We start from the raw sequence: 18,418 nt of genomic DNA, 5'->3' as shown, positions 1-18,418 counted from the left end.
GGCCAGTGCCAGACTGGTTGTAGAGAAGTGGAAGCACCGTTGTAATTCAATTGTCTCCTCATGCCTGCTTCTCGAGGGGCACTGAGCTGCGCCTCCTGCGGCTGCTCCCCTGAAATATGGTTGCCTGAATTCTACACACACAAAAACACAGCTCTGGGCAATTGTACTTCCTGATCAGTGCTGGTAATTAACAGCACGTCCTATCTTCAGCAGTTATCAGTAGCAGATATTTAGGAAGAAAGTCTTTTTAGCGAGAGAGAGAGAGAGAGAGAGAGAGAGCAGTGACAGTTGCTGCATATCTGTGTGCTAGCAGAATGAAATGGATCTCCTTGATTCGTCTTCACAATAGGTGGCAGCATAACTCCAGCAGCTGGATATCATGGTGCTTCTATCTGAGACACCCTGCAAGGCACTTCAGTTTCGCTTGGTTTTAACGCTTTCATGCCATGAAAATGACCTTGTTTGGGGGATTTCTTTGACCAGTGATTTTTGATACATTAGTATCTTTAGTTATCTCGTGTTTAGGTATGTTCTACCATGAAGAAGATAATCGTCTCTTGAAGAATGTGTGCTAAATGTGTATCTGAAATAGTTACCTGTTTTGCTACTAAAACAGACCAGATCTCATAGGGAATATTGAACGCGTGGGCAACTGCAGCCAAACGTGAACGTGGTACCTCAAGGACTATTGACAGTTAGAAATGGCTTTAGATATTGCTATTCTTATAGCGAGGAATGCTTCCTGAAATCCACATGGCTTGTGAACAGACCCAAGGGGTTATCTTTCAGGATATGAGGATCCACGATGTAGGGTTTAACATTAGGTGACACACTTGCCTTAGGCCCAGGAACATGCTGACCAACAGATGGAACTTAATAAAGTCACAGTTGTTAATGCTTATATGTGCTCCCTGGCTAGAGCAAAGGGTTGCTGTTGTATGAACTGGGCAATAAAACAATCTATAAAACTACATACTGTGAAAATAGTTTAACTCAGTAAACTGATAGAGTAACTGTTTCTTAACAGTTCTTTTTTCTATTGACCACTGAAGTGCATTGTTTTCTTGAGATACAGGGTGTTACTAAACGAGTCAAAAGTTAATTCATAAAATTGATATGATTGGTGAAAAATGAGGATTGCTGCTTTAAAAACTTACTTTCCGTTCACATTTGATTTTAAAATACTTGTTAGAGACTCCTTAGGGGGGAAGATAGTACTTTACATAACAAAACATCATCTGCATAAGCAAATATTATGCTTACTTTAAGCAGTCTTATTTTACACCACTGGTAATTTGGAAGTTGAACAATGGTGCTTTCAACAGATTTGGGTTTTTTTCTTGTTTTGACTGACGCGAAGTTGTGAAGCCATTGACGTGTGTACGTAGAGTAGTCAGTAAGATGCATGAAGTTGTGTCGCTATCAAAACACCCTTTTCCTTTCTCTGAAGCTCTTTTGCAGGACACACGCAGGCCCCAGCACGAGAGCGGGCAGCTGAGCAGCAGCAAGGCTTCGGGTGAAAACCTCTCGGGACTTGAGCAGCTCCTTGCTATCCAGCTCTGCTCTGAGGTGCACGCTGACAATGATTTCCAGGTATTTCAAAGTGTGCGTGCAAATCGGGAAGCCTTGGCCTCTGTCACTGGATGAAATAAAGATTTTGAATGAAAACAGCACAAATGTGTGAGGAGGGGAGGGAAAGCTGCAGCAAAGAGCACCATGGGGCACTGGGTTAGGCGTAAGGTGAAACAATGAAACACTGCACTGAATTTCTGAGCTCAGATCCAGCTCGTAGCACAGAACAGCAACTAAGAGATTGCATCTATATGGGACAAAGGCAAATGAATTGTGTGCTGGAGCACAGCACAGCTGGCCATCTCATGCACCTAATGGGAAGTTGGAGCCTCCTGCAACCTACCTGTGATTCTAACAATACATTTAAAAAGGTGTAACATTCATGATTATTCTTAAAGCTATCCAGGGCTGTCAGCTAGCTAATGCACCCTGTATGGCGTTGTCTTTCTTTGCTGTGCTTTTCATTTTCAATTTATATGCTAGCCTTTTTTTCCTCTCTCTCTTGCTTGTGCCCTGATTATCCTTTCAACATTTCTTTTACGTGCCTGCTGGAAACAAGTACCTAATGGAGGCCATTTGAAATACAGTAGTCTGTGGGCAAACTCTCAGACGACACTGCAGAAAACTCGCTAATCCAAATTCAAATAACCAATGCAAAGGGGTGGCTGCTTCTGCATGTGACTGTGCCAGGACTCATCACTGCAAAAAAATGGGAGCCTTGACTTACTCCACTTTGAAGCCATCACTTTTTTCTTCCCCTTCAGAGAAAGATCTCTTATTTCTTGCAGCTTCTCAGGTGGAGGATGCAAAGAATGGGAAGTTAATCAAGAGGCAGCAAGCAATAAACGTGTTCAGCCACTGTACTTGTCTGCATGAAAGTTGGGAAACCTAAGTGAGCACACTTGTATTTGCACCAGCAGCACCATGGTTTCCAGAGAATGCCAGAAGCAGGAGGTGCTTAGCAGGTGGAAGACTGGTTGTGTTCAGCAGGGCTGATGGGTGAGAGCTGACCCTCTGTTTAGCTCGCAAGCTGCTCGAGAGATCAGCTGCAGAATCTTCATTTCCAAAATTTGTTTCTGCATATTTACTGAATTCTAAAAGCAGAAACCTTCCTAACCTGGAGTAGTCTCCTGGCTGAGTGCAAGGATCGGGGCAGTGCAGGTCAAGCCCTTTCAATGTTACCCAGTGGTCGGCCACCCCATATTTTTCCAAGTTTCCTTGTTTAGAAATGCATCTAGTTTCCTCTGCACCCTTTAAAGCTCCTTGCTTCCATGACCAGTGTGGGGAATGTACCCCATATGCTTGCTTCCCTTTTGTTAGTGAGCTCCTTCAGTCACAGGCTGTCTGTAGGGATACACCGGGTTACTGCTGCTGCCACCTGAGAGCTGGGAAATGCCCTCAGCCCTTCAGCAAAATGAAGTCTGTTTCAGAGCTCTTAAGCTGTACATAATGCTGCTTTGCTTTGCTGAGGTGTTTGCATGCCGTGCTGTGGGTAACTGTTTTGTCTGTGCCAGGATATTGTTTTTACAGCTGGCCGTGCCTTTGATGGAAGGAAATGTGAGAGTTTAGAGGATGGAGAGGGAGAGGTGGTGGGGAGCCTCAGTGCAAGATAGAAGAAAATACAAGCCAAAAAAAAAGAAAAAAAGAAAAAAAAGAAAAAAACCAACTGAAGTCAAACCAGAGAGCTGGTGCTGGAGAGCACTGATGGGCCTTCATCCCCCAGCCACAACCAGCAGCACTGTTTCTCATCCATAGGCCTACAAACCTAGGCCTGGCTGTGGCTGAAGGGTCCCTGGGTGAGCCTCAGGCCGGCACTGCTGGTACCCCTGCATTGCTCCTCTCCTGCTGCCCTGCCCGGCTCGCTGCTGGTGGCCCTACAGGCCGTGGGCCCGCCGCCAGGCCTGCTCAGTGCCAGGGGCAGCCAGCTGAATTGGGTGGCTGGCATTCCCCCTCAGGAGCAGCGCCTGCAGCTCTGTGGAGCCTCGTTCTTCAGCTGTGCAACAAATGCAAGGTCAGGATGACGCAGCGCTGATTTAGCCAGCTGTGAAGCAAGCAGCTTTCCAGCTACACTTCTGTGCAAGTATTTCTGTAGCAGTGCAGAAGCCATTAAACCACGCGGTTATGTATTTTGCTGCTCATTTGAGACCTATTAAAACACGTATGAGCCTGAGGGAGCAAGGACAGGTGAAAGAGGGTGGGTTTTACTGCATACTGCTATTGCCGCATCAGGGAAAGCAAAACACATATATCTAATTTACAGATAAAATCGGCATTTGTTACGGATAAAACTCATTTTCCAGTGTCACTGCATGGGGTCTAAAACGTCGTCTTTCCCTCTCTGAGACAACGAGCGGCAATGATCCCGTGGCACTGACTTACTAAGGTGGATGCAAATGGGTTTTGAGCAAGTTTTTTTTTAATTGTCTGAGATGTTTCCAGCCTACAAATGCTGGTTCTCGGTATAAGATTTTGCCTGCCCTTTGCTTTGTCTGTTAAGAGCATAATGGCTTTGGTCAGGTGCTCACAGGTGGGGCCTTGGGTAGCACCAAGGATGAGCAACTTGGGCTCAGCTTACCATGATTATCCAAATGAAGAACAACGTTATTTATCTGTTCATCTCCAGTTTCACAGTGCTGGCTGTGTTGGGTCTCATCTTTTCATTTTTGGCCTCAAACCACAACCATCTTTACTATGTCCTGCATTGCTTGCTTCTAGTGGAGCAATGGAGTCAACCTCCAAATCCTCAAGTCCAGCACTGAGAACATGGCTGTAAGTAATTTCTCAGAGTTATCCGTTCATTTTTCTGCATTGTTTATTTTATCATCATGTCACATTAGGATGATGTCATGCTTTGGCTCTAAGAGCTTTAGAAGTTCAGGCAATGCGATTAGAGATGAGTTCACTCCCCTGGTTCATTTTTTTCCCAGCACCAAGCAGATTGGCCTTGCCTTTTCACATATGTGGAGCATTAGCTGTGGTGAGGAGACAAGGTCCAGCCCTGCCTCTGGGGCAGGAGGCACCAGAGGGGAGTGGAGATACACTCTCTGCCAGAAGATCGTAGAATGACCAAGGTTGGAAAAGACCTACAAGATCATCCAGTCCAACCATCCACCCACCACTTGTATTTCCCATTAAACCACGTCCCTCAGTACAACATTTAAGTGTTTCTTCAACATCTCAGGGTCGGTGACTCCACCACCTCCCTGGACAGCCCATTCCAGTGCCTGACCACTCTCTTGGAGAAGTATTTCCTAATGTCCAACCTGAATCTCCCCTGGTGCAACTTGAGGCCATTCCCTCTAGTCCTGTTGCCACTTACATGGGAGAAGAAGCCAACCCCCACCTCACCACAACCCCCTTCAGGCACTTGTAGAGAGCTATGAAGTCTCCCCTGAGCCTCCTCTTCTTCAGACTGAGCGATCCCAGTTCCTCAGCTGCTCCCCATAAGACTTCTGCTCCAAACCCCTTGCCAGCTTTGTTGCTCTTCTCTGGACGCGCTCCAGGGCCTCAATGTCCTTCCTGTAGTCAGGGGCCTTAAACTGAACACAGTACATAGAAGCATGGACACAGGCATTTCTGGTCCCTGAAAACGGGTAACAGAAAGATGCTGATCTCTAAATCAGTGCAATACAAGATGGAGACACGTGGTGCATTCAGGATGCTGTTGCTGCCTCAGAGGCCAAAGCACATCTGAGCTGGGTTGCATTCGAACCCACTGGAAACGTGAGGCTTACACGCTAGCTGGGGTAGAAATCATACCTGGCACAGCCTAGGGGCTACAGTGACCTCCCAGCCCCACCACTGGTATGTCTGAGTGTTCTCTGTAAACGTGCAAAACCCAGACTGTGGGACATCCCCTTCAGAACTGGCCTCAGCTCTGAGATCCTTCACCACACCCCTGTCACATCCTTCACAGCCGGATCAAGGGGCAAAGATACCAAGTGCCCACGAGGAGGGCGGTGGCACAGCCTTCTCTGTCTTCCTCCTGCAGAAACACATTGTTCTGCACTCCTGGGGAAATATCCACGTGGGGCTTTTCTTCCTGTTCAGGTTTCCAAATAGTGCTTCAAGGTTGTAGCTACAGTATGCTAGATACTCCTAAAGACCGAATTATCTGTGCACTTAGGAATCCTCTGGAATTAATTATAATTCCATCTCTATGAGACACAGAGATACTTTTGTCCCCTGTTGCGTTGATTGTAAACAGAGGTACTATTAGGCTGGAGTCCCAAATCGTGCTGTCCACTGCGGACACTTGGTTTGAGAGAAAGGCAGAAGATGTGCATAAGAAGCCCAGGGCTACATCTGTGCCCCTGTGAAAGACGGGCATGGGGCTGTTGGGATGGAGCTCTGGAACAAGTCCTCTTTGTAAGCATGTGGGTACATGGCTGTATGCTCAGCGTGGTCCCAGGGAAAAGGTGGGGAAAGTGGGGTGAGAGCACTGAGTTATTTGCTAAGCACGAGTCAGAGCATGAATCCCCTCCATTGGAGGGAATCCAGGCTTGGCTTGTGCCAAATGGGGCAGCGGTGTGCTGAGTCACCGCTCCTCTCTGAGGACCTTTGTTACCGGAGGGCTGAACAACTATAGCGTGCAGGTCTGGTGTTATAAACTGGGCAATTACAATCAAGCCAGGTTGATTACAGTGCATGATTTTAGGTGCTTGAGAAATTCTGGCCTCCGGCTCAGAAAAATGTTGCAGGAACATGCCAGAAAGCAGAGTGAGCAAATGGCGGTGGAGGGCCGGGTCGTTTGGCTGAGTGGACTGCTCATGTTCACCCTGGTGAGGCTTCTATCCTGAAATCAACGGCACAACAAATTCATCCCCTGCCTGAGACCCACCAAAAATGCTTCCTCACCCACTGCCACCTGTGTCAGCACAGCAGTGAGAGGCTTGGTGCGTGGGTGACAGGGCTGGTCCCTCTCTCCCAAACTTTGTCCCTTTTTCCCTTCTCCAAAGCACGAGGTAGGCTTCTTTCAAGGACAAAATGAAAAATGGCAGCTACTGCTTTATGGACAGAACCAGTTGCACTCTTGCGGTGTAAACTGGTTCTGGCTTCTGCAAGGACTTCCAAAATATCTTCTGAACAGCTCAGGAGTTGTGCTACAGCAGATTAGGGCAACTGCACTGTGTGTCCAGCCCAAGGTGCCATGTGGGGGTGCCACATAGGCTGTGTGATTGTGGCTGGCCTGAAATCCAGGACAGTGCTGCCCCTCACTGTGCACAACTTTTCTGAAGGAAGAACTGACTCCAGCAGTAATTGGCTTAACTTGGGTACTCAGCTGGTCTGCCTCGCAGAAGTGTTTCAGTGCTTTTGCTTGTGTCAATTGCTCCTGGAAGTGCTGGGCTGATGTTTTCTCAAGCAGGAGATTCAGCTTTCATTGGCCTCCCATTCAAAGTCCATTGCTAGCCTAACCTCCCTGCTGCCAATGCTGCTTCCTTGACTGTGTGTGGTCTTTTTGCCAAATCCTGACATTTTTTATTTTTGGTTAACATCAGAATGGGAGTCCAGAATAATTACTCTTTCACTTGGCTCTTAAATAGGCCATGCAGCTTGTCCACATAAACAGTCTCTTCATGCATCTTGTCACTCTGCCTTCCAGGCTTCCTTGGAAAAAAAAACCAGAAACAAAACACTTTATGTTTTATAAGATGCCTTTTCTTCCTCGTGAATTGCCCTTGCCCTGTAGGATAGACAGAAATGGGCCCTGAAGGGTGAATACTAAGCAGCTTTGCCAAGGTGTGATTCAGCTGTAAGACTTCCCTCCTATCCAGGGCCATCCGACAAGACCTTGAGTGCAGGGGATTCGAAGCCCAGTGCAATGAGGCTGCCTCTGCAGCTGCATCCACCTCATAGATTTGATCTCAGGTCCAGTGCAAGCTTGAGCCACAAGCATGCAAAGCCTGTTGACACAGGTGGACGAGCTGCAAGCGCAGTTTTGTCAAGGCTAAAAGCCTTTGCTGTTAAACTGTTCAACAGGAAACATTTATAGGGAAAGAAGAGCCTTCCTGGGTCAGAAATCACTGCCTCTGTCATCACCCACCTTGCATTGTATACTCCTCTATAGACTCCTGTAGCTCCTTTATGGAGGTAATTAGGCTGGGTTGTATTCTTCTCTCAGTAAAGGGTTGTCTCAGAGCCCCATATCTCTCAAGATTAGAAACCAGATAAGATGGGTGTAGCCTTGTGGGGTGAGGATCCTTTTAAATATCATATGCCTGGCATTAGTCTGCAGCATATTTAGGCGAGAAAATCTCTTAAATTTGTTAAATACAGAATATTCCACCTCAGGCAAACTACAAGCATCTGTGTAGAAAATGCATCTACAAGTGGCATTAGTGAGGCCACATCTAGCATGCTGTGTCCAGTTACAGGCTCCTTGAAACAAGAGGGGCATTGACCCGCTGGAGCAAGTCCAGTGGGACACGGTAAGGTTACCACATGGCATTTCTTTACACTGAAGCTGTCAGATACGTTCCTTGTGCTGCAAGTCTTCTGTCAGTATGTTCACCTTCTCCCCTTTGCCGTTCCCATTTACGTGCCCTAACCACTTCCAAGAACTGAAGGTCACTGAAAGGGCCGTGACCAAGAGCCAGGAGGTGGCTTGGAAACCAGGTCACATCTCCAGCAGATGTGGAGCAGGGCGATTGGGTGGGTAATGTTCCAGCTATGCAGGTGGTCAAAGTCCACACCCAGATACAGCTCCTGGGTTTGCTTTCTGTGATGGCCAAAACATGACCTCGTGTGACTGCTTGCTGCCTGGCGCTGGCAGGAGCCCTACCCTCTCCAAAATCTGGCCCTGGTCCCCAACATTCAGTGCCTAGAAGATCCCTGTGACTCACACGGTAGCTCAGCATTCATACATTGGGGATGGAGCCCAACCTCCTGGTGTCCAGAAGATGAATCAGGTGGTCACAGACTGGGATGAGATGGTAGCACCCTCAGGCCCTCAGGCATTTCTGACCATATCGTTCTTACTGCAGCCTATCCTCCACTGCTTTAATGCAAAACAAGGCACTTAAAATGGATGGTCATACCCACAGGACCATCACTCTCAATTGTGAACCCTTCATGAACCCAGGGAAAAAAATCAATGAAGGAGATTAAAAAAAAAAAAACAAAACAAAACAAACAAAAAACAACCAAGAGAATCGTATTTCATCTCCTCTGTGGCAGCAGATCTGCAGAGAAGTTGTAGGGTTGTTTGCCTCTAGGCTGGGCTGGGCAAAAAAAATAGTTATGTAGGCTTCCCTGTAGGGGATTAGGTTTCATTTTAAAATTTAAACAAACACAGAAATCTTAGCATAAGCTTCTAGGAGATTAAGCATTCTGGCATGAACCTAGGCATAAGGAGCAGAAGGCTGGGACTCAGGAGACATCAGGATTACTGTCTTCTCCAACACTATGCAACCTGTTGTGTGATCATCTCCTGCTTCATTTAAGCCAGATCTTCAAGGCTGACTTCTTCCTTCTGGTTTCAGTGGGATTAAGAGCTTAAATGCCTTGAGAAGGCGCACTTGCTGTCTGCTCATCACAGAAGTGTTGCAAGAACTCTGAGGTGAGGGCTGGTTCATGCATATCTATAAAACGACGTGGTCTGATCACCATCCTTGTTGACTCGGGGATGTTAGAAGAAGTCACATTGCTGTGTGGTGATTCATATTTTCTTCTGAAAGGTTCACTTGGAGCAGGGAACCTGTGGGGTTGAAGTATTTCGGGGCAAGGGCCAGTCATCTTTCCCCTTTGTGAAATGTCCTTCCCGCTGGTCGTTATATATGTACCAAGGTGGCCAGGGAACAAACTTCAGCTTCTGACCTCGTTTCCTTCAGTCTGTGCAGAAAGGAGGATTGCCTGCTGTTTGCCCCAGCAGGCAGGCAGCGTTTGGTATGTGCAGCTGTATGCAGGTGGGCAGGGAGAGGTATGTGTGACGTACAAATAGGCCGCTGCTCGCAATACAGCCTTGATTGTACGTTGTATTGTAGATGGAAGTGACACCAAATATGGTGCAACAGGAGGTTTTTCCAAAGTTGCACAATTGCTGGATCCCGTGATGAAGATCAAGGAACTCTGACTAATTGATTTCAGGTAACAAAATGTGCCCAGGCCACTAGAAACTCCATACGTTACCTGCATGCGCACCACAGAAACCGTCCTGACAGAGACTAAAGGTTTTTAATTTGTTTTATCTCAAGATTAATATGCCTGTCTTAGGCCAGGGAACGCTTTCCTAACGAATACCTGGTGTCTGCTGAGGTAAGACACCAAGTCCTATTTTTCCCTCATATGTTAGGGGCTCCCCAGGGCCCGCCGGTGCATCCAGGGCAGCACATCCCGCTGTGACCGCCTGACTGCTTCTGGGGGAGGAGATGCTGCCAGACTCTTGCAAGACATCTCTGGTGGAAAGGAAGAGCGAGCCTGGCTCTGGGTTGGGTGGGAGAAATGATCCGTGAGGGCAGGAAGCGTATTGTTCCGATGTGACTCTTCCTTGCCCCCTGGAGCTGCAACTACTATCAATGAATCTTAATGTATGCTCTGTGCCAGGACTCCATGCATTACTGCAACAAAAGCCGAGCCAGGAGATGTCCTCAATCCTGAGAGAGGGCTCATGTGGAGCCGTGAGATTTCACATCTTGTCTGCAGCCCTGGTGCTGTACGTCGGATCTCCATTATGGAATTAAGCACACAGCGCGCTTCTAGGATAGCCTGAGCTTCTGTCTTCTTTTGCCTTGGCAAGAAGGAATCGTTCTCTAGATATACAAGGAAAACAGCAAGGGATTTTCCAAAACCACAAAATGATTGTTCTCGTATATTGCTGCAGCAAACAGAACTCACTCTCTTCATAGCTTATGTTTCTTAGTAAACACAGGGCTTGCTGCAATGAGGATCATTTGAAAGGCAAAATCTTGTGATTTAAGATCTTATCCAGGGTATTCACAGGACACAGTACTGACATTTGTTCTGTTTTTCATGACAATAAATCACCAGCAAGAATGTTTCTACTGAAAAAAAAAAAAAAAGTATGCCCTCAGTCAGATGCTGGCTGCCCTTAAAGGTGGCTAAAAGAAACACTTTCCTGCATATTTGTGTAAAAATTTGTGATTGTCTTGCATGGACACACGTATATGATACATACAATTACTTTTCCCTCTCCATATATTTACCTTTCTTAAAAACCTTGCAAAAACTCTTTTCAGAGCCTGAGATCTGAATTTTTTTTAGAAGCAGCACCAAGTGCCAGAGGAAGATGTGACCAGGATTTACACTGCACCCACCCAAATCTGCAATCTGCTGCACGCAGGCCAAATTCCCATTAGCACTTGAGGTGCAGCCAGTGATACAATCCTTGTTTCCTTTTCCACTCTTTCTTCTAGCTGATTCACAGCTCTTGTTATCCCCACACTGCCGCTCAGTTTAAGGATTTTGGCCAAACTGCAGCAATAACTCTCTTTGCTGGTATGTGAAGGAGCAGGAGAAGTTGCTTCTGCTACAGAATAAGTTTCTTGATGGCATTAGTTGTAAGTGGGAGGGGCTAGAAAATCACTCTTGGATAGCACATGCTGGATGCCTACAGCACCTAGGGAAGGAGGTATTGACTCCTATTTTAATCTCTGGTCTCCCTTGTTTTCTTATCACAGAATCACAGACAAGTTTGGGTTGGAAGGGACTCTTAAAGGCCATCTAGTCCAACTCCCTGCAATGTACAGGGACACCTACAGTGAGATCAGGCTGCTCAGAGCCCCCTTCAGCCTGACCTTGGATGTGTTCAGAGATGGGGCACCCACCATCTCTCTGGGCAAGCTGTTTCAGTGCCTCACCACCCTTATTGTAAAATACTCCTTCATTATATCCAATCTAATTCTCCCCTCTGTTAGTTTGGAGCCATTTCCCTTTGTTCTATCACAACTAAACCTGCTAAAGATTCTGTCCCCTTCTTTCCTGTAGCTCCTGTTTAGATACTGCAAGGTTGCTATCAGGTCACAGCCTTCTCCTCTCCAGGCTGAACAGCCCCAGCTCTCTCAACCTGTCCTCCTAGGAGAGCTGTTCCATTCCATGGATCGTTTCTGTGGTCCTCCTCTGGCCACACTCCAACAGATCCACGTCTCTCCTGCACTGAGGACTCTGTATCTGGATGCAGTACTGCACGTGAGGCCTCACCATCACAGAGCAGAGGGGCAGGAGCACCTCCCTCAACCTGCTGGCCACACTTCTTTTGATGCAGCCCAGGACACAGTTGGCTTTCTGGGCTGTGAGGGCACATTTCTGACTCATGCCCAGCTTTCCATCCACCCAGGTCCTTTTCATCAGGGCTGTGCTCCATCCTTTCATCCCCCAGCTTGTATTGATAACAGGAGTTTCTGTGACCCAGATGTAGGACCTTGCACTTGGCTTTTTTGAACTTCATTAAGTTCTCCTGGGTTCACCACTTGAGCATGTCTGGGTCTGCCTGTATGGCATGCCTTCCCTTGGGCATGTCGACCACACTGCACAGCTGGGTGTCATCTGAAAACTTGCTACAGGTGCACTTGATCCCACTGGCCATGTCACTGATGAAGATATGAAAGAACATCAGTCCCAGTACCAACCCCTGAGGGACACCACGCATCGCTTATTCTCAAATCCAGTCTGGATGGAAAGAAAAATGCCTGGGCTCTGCTTATCTGCAATTAGGGAGGGAGCAAGCATAATGCAGGTGTGTTTGCATGTGGTTGAGCTTTCCACTCTGCCCCTCAAATTGCTCTTAATTCAACCGTGAGTGTTTTGCAACCGGGCTCTTGTTGGATGATGCTGCAGCTGGACAGAATACAAATACAGCCACCATGGTCACAGTATCGTAGAATCATAGGACCATAGGATCATAGTATCATAGAATGGTTTGGGTTGGAAGGGACCTTGAAGATCATCTAGTTCCAACCCCCTGCCATAGGCAGGGTCACCTCTCACTAGACCAGGTTGCTCAAAGTTCCATCCGCTGGCCTTGAATGCTTCCAGGAGGAAGGCATCCACATGATGTTGGCATGCTTTCGCATGTATCACACAATTGTTATTATAATGGCCAATAAGTAGCTGCAGACAAATGAGGTGACTCAATGCCACACTTTAATGAGCTTAACTGCATACCCAGTGGTAGGCAAAAGGTAAAACAACAGCACCAGGCAGGTAATTGTTGGACCTGTTGCAAGCAATTTGCAAGCACAGGCATCTCAGTTTTGCAGTCTTGCTCATCTTAATTTCCTTTGAGCACCGCATCTTCTGGCAGTGTGAGCTGGCTTCTTTTTGGAAATGTTCAGCTTTTGTTCAGCTCTCTGGCTGCACAGGCACTGACAAATGTTTAACTCCATGGATAGGTGGAGCCTGAAGCAAATGGGACAAATCTTCCATAGACTGATAAACATTTTTTTCTTTTATTTTTTTTGGCAGTGATACTAATTGGAGTAAAGAGGGATGTGTTTGCCCAGTGGCACTACTCTTACTGCACACTCTGTAAGGGCCTGGCACGATCCCTTGGGCTGCAGACAGAGTTTATAGGCTGCCATTGCCTGCAGGTAGGGATCTCTGTAAACAAGGAAGAGAGCACCTCCGTGTTGATGTAAGTTTCTTTTTCATTTGTCATCCAAAGAGAAGGAAGAAAAGGTGGATTTCTGTGGAACCAGCTGGTTGATTACTGGGTTTGTGAGTGGCCCCAAAGCTTGCTACCCCCGCTTGCTCCCTCTAGCTGTTGTCCTCATCCATCTCCAGCCCAGGTGGGAGGAGTGGGCAGAAGACACACCGGGCTGGTGAGCTGCGTTCCAAGCAGTGTACAGGAGTGGAGAAGAATGAGGTGGAAACCAGGTGCCACTAGCATGAGGTACTGGGACTGCCAGTAGCCACAGAGCAGCCGTACTGGCAGGAATGGTGGATAAATGTGCTGAAATGGGAGATTTTTGGCGGCTTTCCTTTTGGTGGGAGAGACGCCCAGTGCTTTTTATGTTTGACTTCTTTTCCCTGAAGCATCAGCTGCCTGTGGGTGGATGATGCAATTAACAGCAATGGCAAAAGGATGAGGGCAGGTGCCCCTAGCAAGGAAGGCAGAGGATGTTGTGCAGAAGTTAGCTATTTGTGCATTGGCAGCGATACAGAAGTCAGTTATTTGCAGGCTGGCGGCTATACTCTGACCTCGGATACCTGGAGACCTGGCTAACAAAGTCCGAGCTGCAAGCAGTCATCTGTAAGACGTGATGGAGGACAAGTAAAGCTGCCTTTAGCTGTAGTCCTGCCTGAAGGAGGAAAGGAGGCCATTGCAACATGCCAAAGAGAGGAACAGAATTGCCCTGCTCTGCCTGTGAGGCAGCGAGGAAGTTTCAGGCTAGTCACTGGGGGAAAATCTAACATGTACAGCCAGCTGGGGCAGCAGGGTGAGGCACAGCCAGTCTGGAAGGTGGTGGAGCCTCTGTCACCTCCTAGCATCGAGGAAAAAGCATCTGCTGAAACTACATCAGTACTGTTTAAGTATTACAATTTCTGCTGTATCACAAATATGATCAAATGATGCCTGTAATATGCTAACCCTGAGTGGGATGTGTGCAGGCCCAGGCTGCAGAGCCCCAGCTTCTGTGGGCCAAAGCTTCAGCCAGCACCAAGGACAAAGCCCACACCGGCTGAGAGAGGTCTGTCTGGGGATCAGGGATGCAGCATAACCAATGGGGGCTGAGCTCACAGTTTGGGAGGCAGCTGCAGCCTGGATGTAAGGGGCTATAGGCATGGGGAAATAAGCAGGAAATCTTCTTAGCTGATATAGGTCACTGTAAGTTGCATTCCCTGCAAACAGGGAAGCGTGCTGTAGGAATTGTGCTTTGAGCCCGAACATTTTCACCAGCTAATGAAAGGCATTTTGTAATTACGTCAAGCAGGAGGGAAACATCTCTATAGTTACTTAGTAACTAAGATACTTTGTCAACATAAAAGTGACAGGGATCTTATTGCCTAGTTAGCTACTCAGGAAAATTGAACTATTTACAGCAGAGGCATTCAACGTGCTATTTGCTAATGTTGCATTTCAGTGGTACAGCCATGGAAATGAAGGCTCATTAATAACCTGGAGTTTGTAATGCTAGAATCGTGGTGGAGTCCCTTGGAAAAAAAAAATAATGCTTGCTGGGAATGGGTTTTATATCTGCAATGTGTGCTTTATGAGATGGAGAATTAAACCAGCTCTGTGAATCAGAGGGTATGGATACGGTGAAGCTACTGATCTTGAACTCCAACTTATTTTTAAAGACACGCACAGCTCTGCAGAAACCCATACCAGTAGGTGAACTTGAGGGCCTCTAACTTTATTGAAGTCAGGGTAAAAAAAAGTCTCCTGATAAATAGGGCAGAAAGAAGACAATTCATACGGCCACCTTCTGCCAGTGATCGGTGAAGATGCAGCCTCCTAAGAGCCAGGGACTTGAGAGCTGGAAAAAATGCAGGTGGGGATGCTTTTCAACATCAGCACGCTGCGCAAAGGTTGGCATGTTTTAATGCTCCCTTTCTGCCTTTTGATTGATTGCGGGTACCATTCAGTCTCCCCTCTGTTTATAACACAAAATGAACGCACGAGATCAGCTGTGACAAGCAACATGAGGAAAGCACACATTAAAGACGTGAACCTTTAGAGCAGGAAATAAACCATGGTATTCAATATTCCACTGTTGCATTTAATTAGGATAATTGATTGCTGCTCTTTTGCAAGTGGCATGAAGTGTGAGCAGCCGTGAGCCACAGAGAAGCAGATGGATGGGGCTGGAGGAAGCAGCGGACAGGAGCTATGGGTGCTGCATTTGGCTGTGTGTCCCTATGGGGTCCCACTGCTCCAGGCAGCCTTCACTACTTTTTTCGTTAGCACTACTTTTAATCAGCAGTGAGCACTCAGCAGGAAAACTGTGTGGAATAGGAGGAAAAGAGGAAACTGCAGGAAAGCCAATGAGTAGGTCCCCTGCTGCGCTGAAGAAACTCTCTTGTTCTTTCCAAAGTAGGCTGCATAAATATTGATCTTGTTGGGATGTGTCCTACATTCATTTGCACAGACGTTACAAATGTGCTTAAGAATGAGAAATCAATCTTGTGGTAAACATGGGCAGCCAAGGATGCGCATAGGTGATGTGAATTACAGCACTCAGCCTTGCCATTTGTATGCTGGGTTGGAAAAGGTGCTCTTCGGTAACAGAAGAGAAAAAGATTTTTTTGCCTACTGGACTATTTTAAGGTATTTTCACAAATCCACCGACCCTTTAAAACGCCTTCAACTCCCACTCAGTTCTTGTAATAATCCTTAAGTTAACTAGTTTTCTGCTGAATTTGCTTGGGTTGCTTTTTCACAACCTACTGCCAGCAAGTCAAGGTACAATTTTAGACGTTTGTATCACTTCATCACTCCCTCTCCCATTAACCTTTCATATGGTTTAGCACTGCAACATTGTAATTTGGAAAATCATATCATTAGGTTGCAAAAGCTGTAGGATTCTTGCAGTAGGCAGCCACGGGGTGGCTTCTGAGTCACTGGATGATTAATAATTAATAATAATTGTTGGATAATCTATTTAGACAGTCACAGTGTAGGGAATTTATTATTGTTTTCTCTGGAGAATACTGCCACTGAAGTAATAAAACTTTAATGTGTCCCCTCTCCTTGTCGTTCTACTGAATTTCTGGTAAGGAATAGAGGAAAGCTGCCACATCTTGCTATAGATCGCAGTGCGGTACAGTGGCAGCTCTTGCTTTCTTACCAATCAACATGTACGTGTGCTCATAAAGCAGGGGACAGGAGAGAGATGTATTCTATGTTTGGGCAGATTTCAAAAGAAAATGATTCTCTGGAAGCATTTGCTTTACCTTGCTCGCTTAGCATTTGGCTGATTCCTGTATTATTTGTCTGGCTCATCATTCCCAGTTATTTTCAACTTCATTTACGCTGTATTACCTGTGCTCCTCAGAAAGTGTTTAAAATGTTTATGTTATACATATTACAAATGCCCAGTTCTCTTTCACAAAGCAAGGCAGGAAAGAAAGGTGACCACGGTATGCTTATAGAGTTGGCAAAGGCAGGAAGTCAAAATGAAAGAAGTGATCCCCATTTCTTAAAACTGCCCACCACTCCAACACAGCTCATCACGGTCAACCTCAGAATGGAATAACTGCTGTGCTGCATTTCCCAGCTGTGACTCAGGAGCTGTGGGATGTGTCACGTTGTTTCCCGACACGCAGAGATGCTCACCTTTCCCGTGAGGATGCTGAACGTAGACTTTTCCTGCCTTGCAGAAGTGTAGTTTATCTGAACGCTGACTTATTCTCTGTGACTAATGAGCCCACATTAAAGCATTGGATAGCCTAGAATGGGCAGGTGTATTATACTCCACGTTAAGAAACTTGTTTTGTTCAGCTGTATGTCAAACGTGATTTGTAGCTGGGCTGTGGAGTCAATCCCAAAAGATAAATTTGCTTACCAAAGGTAGCTGTCAAGCTCTACCGTGCTGAAGCTCCAGCTACAGAAGGCAGTGTCTTCCAACGAAAGGGTTTCAGCCAAATAAATGGAGCTTAGAGAAAATGCAATGTTACAGCTGAAGTGCCGGGATAATTGAGCCTGTAACATCTGCTGAAATGCAGTGACACCAAAAAAAACCACTTCTGCCCATGTTTCTATTCCCTGTTAAAGCAGTGCTTGAACGTGTGATGTGACCCCAGCACATCAGGAAATGTGGGAACAGACTTGTCTTGCCATCACAAGTACCCTTCCCTTGCCAAGGAAGGAGCTTTCCAAGCACAGCTGTATTAAGGACGTTGCTTGGGTTGCTCTCCAGCAGCTTTTATGAGAAGGGAAAAGGGATCATGTGCTTAATTAGCCTCTTTAGTAAGAGGTGTTCGTGTATACATTTTGCAGCTGGAACAAAAGGACAGGGTGAGGGTGAAAATGTATGAAATCATTCCTGGATGGCAAATAGGAAAGAAAAAAAAAAAAAAAGCAAAAATCTTTTGTCTGTTATAAGGACTAATTTTCCCATGAAAATGCTCAAGAATAAGATTTTCCTTTTGTTGCAAATTACTGTTGAGTTTGATTAAAAGAACCATTGATTTGCTTATTCTTCTCTGCGTGATTTCCCCTAGCTTGGAGCTGTGGGAAGCCAGGCTCAGCCTCTGTCCAGCAAATGCCCTCATAAACATACACTGCTGGTTTCGCTTTCACAGTATAAACACAAGGGAACGTTCAATTACATTGAAAAGGGAAGCTTTTAAAACTGATAAAAAGGAAATAAATTTTTGTGTGGCATGCAATTACTCTGTGAAATCCATTCCTCTTGAGTGTCATCACAACCAAAAGCTTAGCAGGATTTGAAAGAGGGCTGGAGGGCTAGTAATACATACATAAAAATAAACAGGGGCTCTGGAAAGGATTTACACTCTTGGGCTTCTGGGGAGAAGCCAGCCTCCCATTGCGGCAGTTTTGGGAAAGGTTTCTAGAGCTGCTTGTCCCACACTGCCTGCCACCATGCTGCTTGCATGTCCCCTTGGCGTGCTGCAGTGACAGCCTCCTTCAGCAGGACACTGTTGGCAAGACCAGTGGTTTCATCCTCTGCAGTCACCTTTATGCTCCTGAGAGGACGTAGATTGGAAATGTCACAAATGATTTCCACTCCTCAGCTCCTGAAAGAAAGGAGCGGTTGGTTGGTTACGTGTTCGACAATCTGTCGTTACGTGCATTCAGCAGCCATCTCACTGACAACGAGTTTTTTGTCCTGTGAGTCAGGCTGCTAATTTCAGCCTGCAAAGCCCTGCCTGACTTGTGCCTCATGTACAGCGAGGCCCTGGGCGATGTGATCTCACTTTGGTGCTC

Source organism: Lagopus leucura, unplaced genomic scaffold (assembly GCF_019238085.1).
Source record: "Lagopus leucura isolate 7727_CA_CO unplaced genomic scaffold, USGS_WTPT01 Super-Scaffold_100002, whole genome shotgun sequence".
Classification (NCBI taxonomy): domain Eukaryota; kingdom Metazoa; phylum Chordata; class Aves; order Galliformes; family Phasianidae; genus Lagopus; species Lagopus leucura.
Note: the sequence above shows the minus strand (reverse complement) of the source record.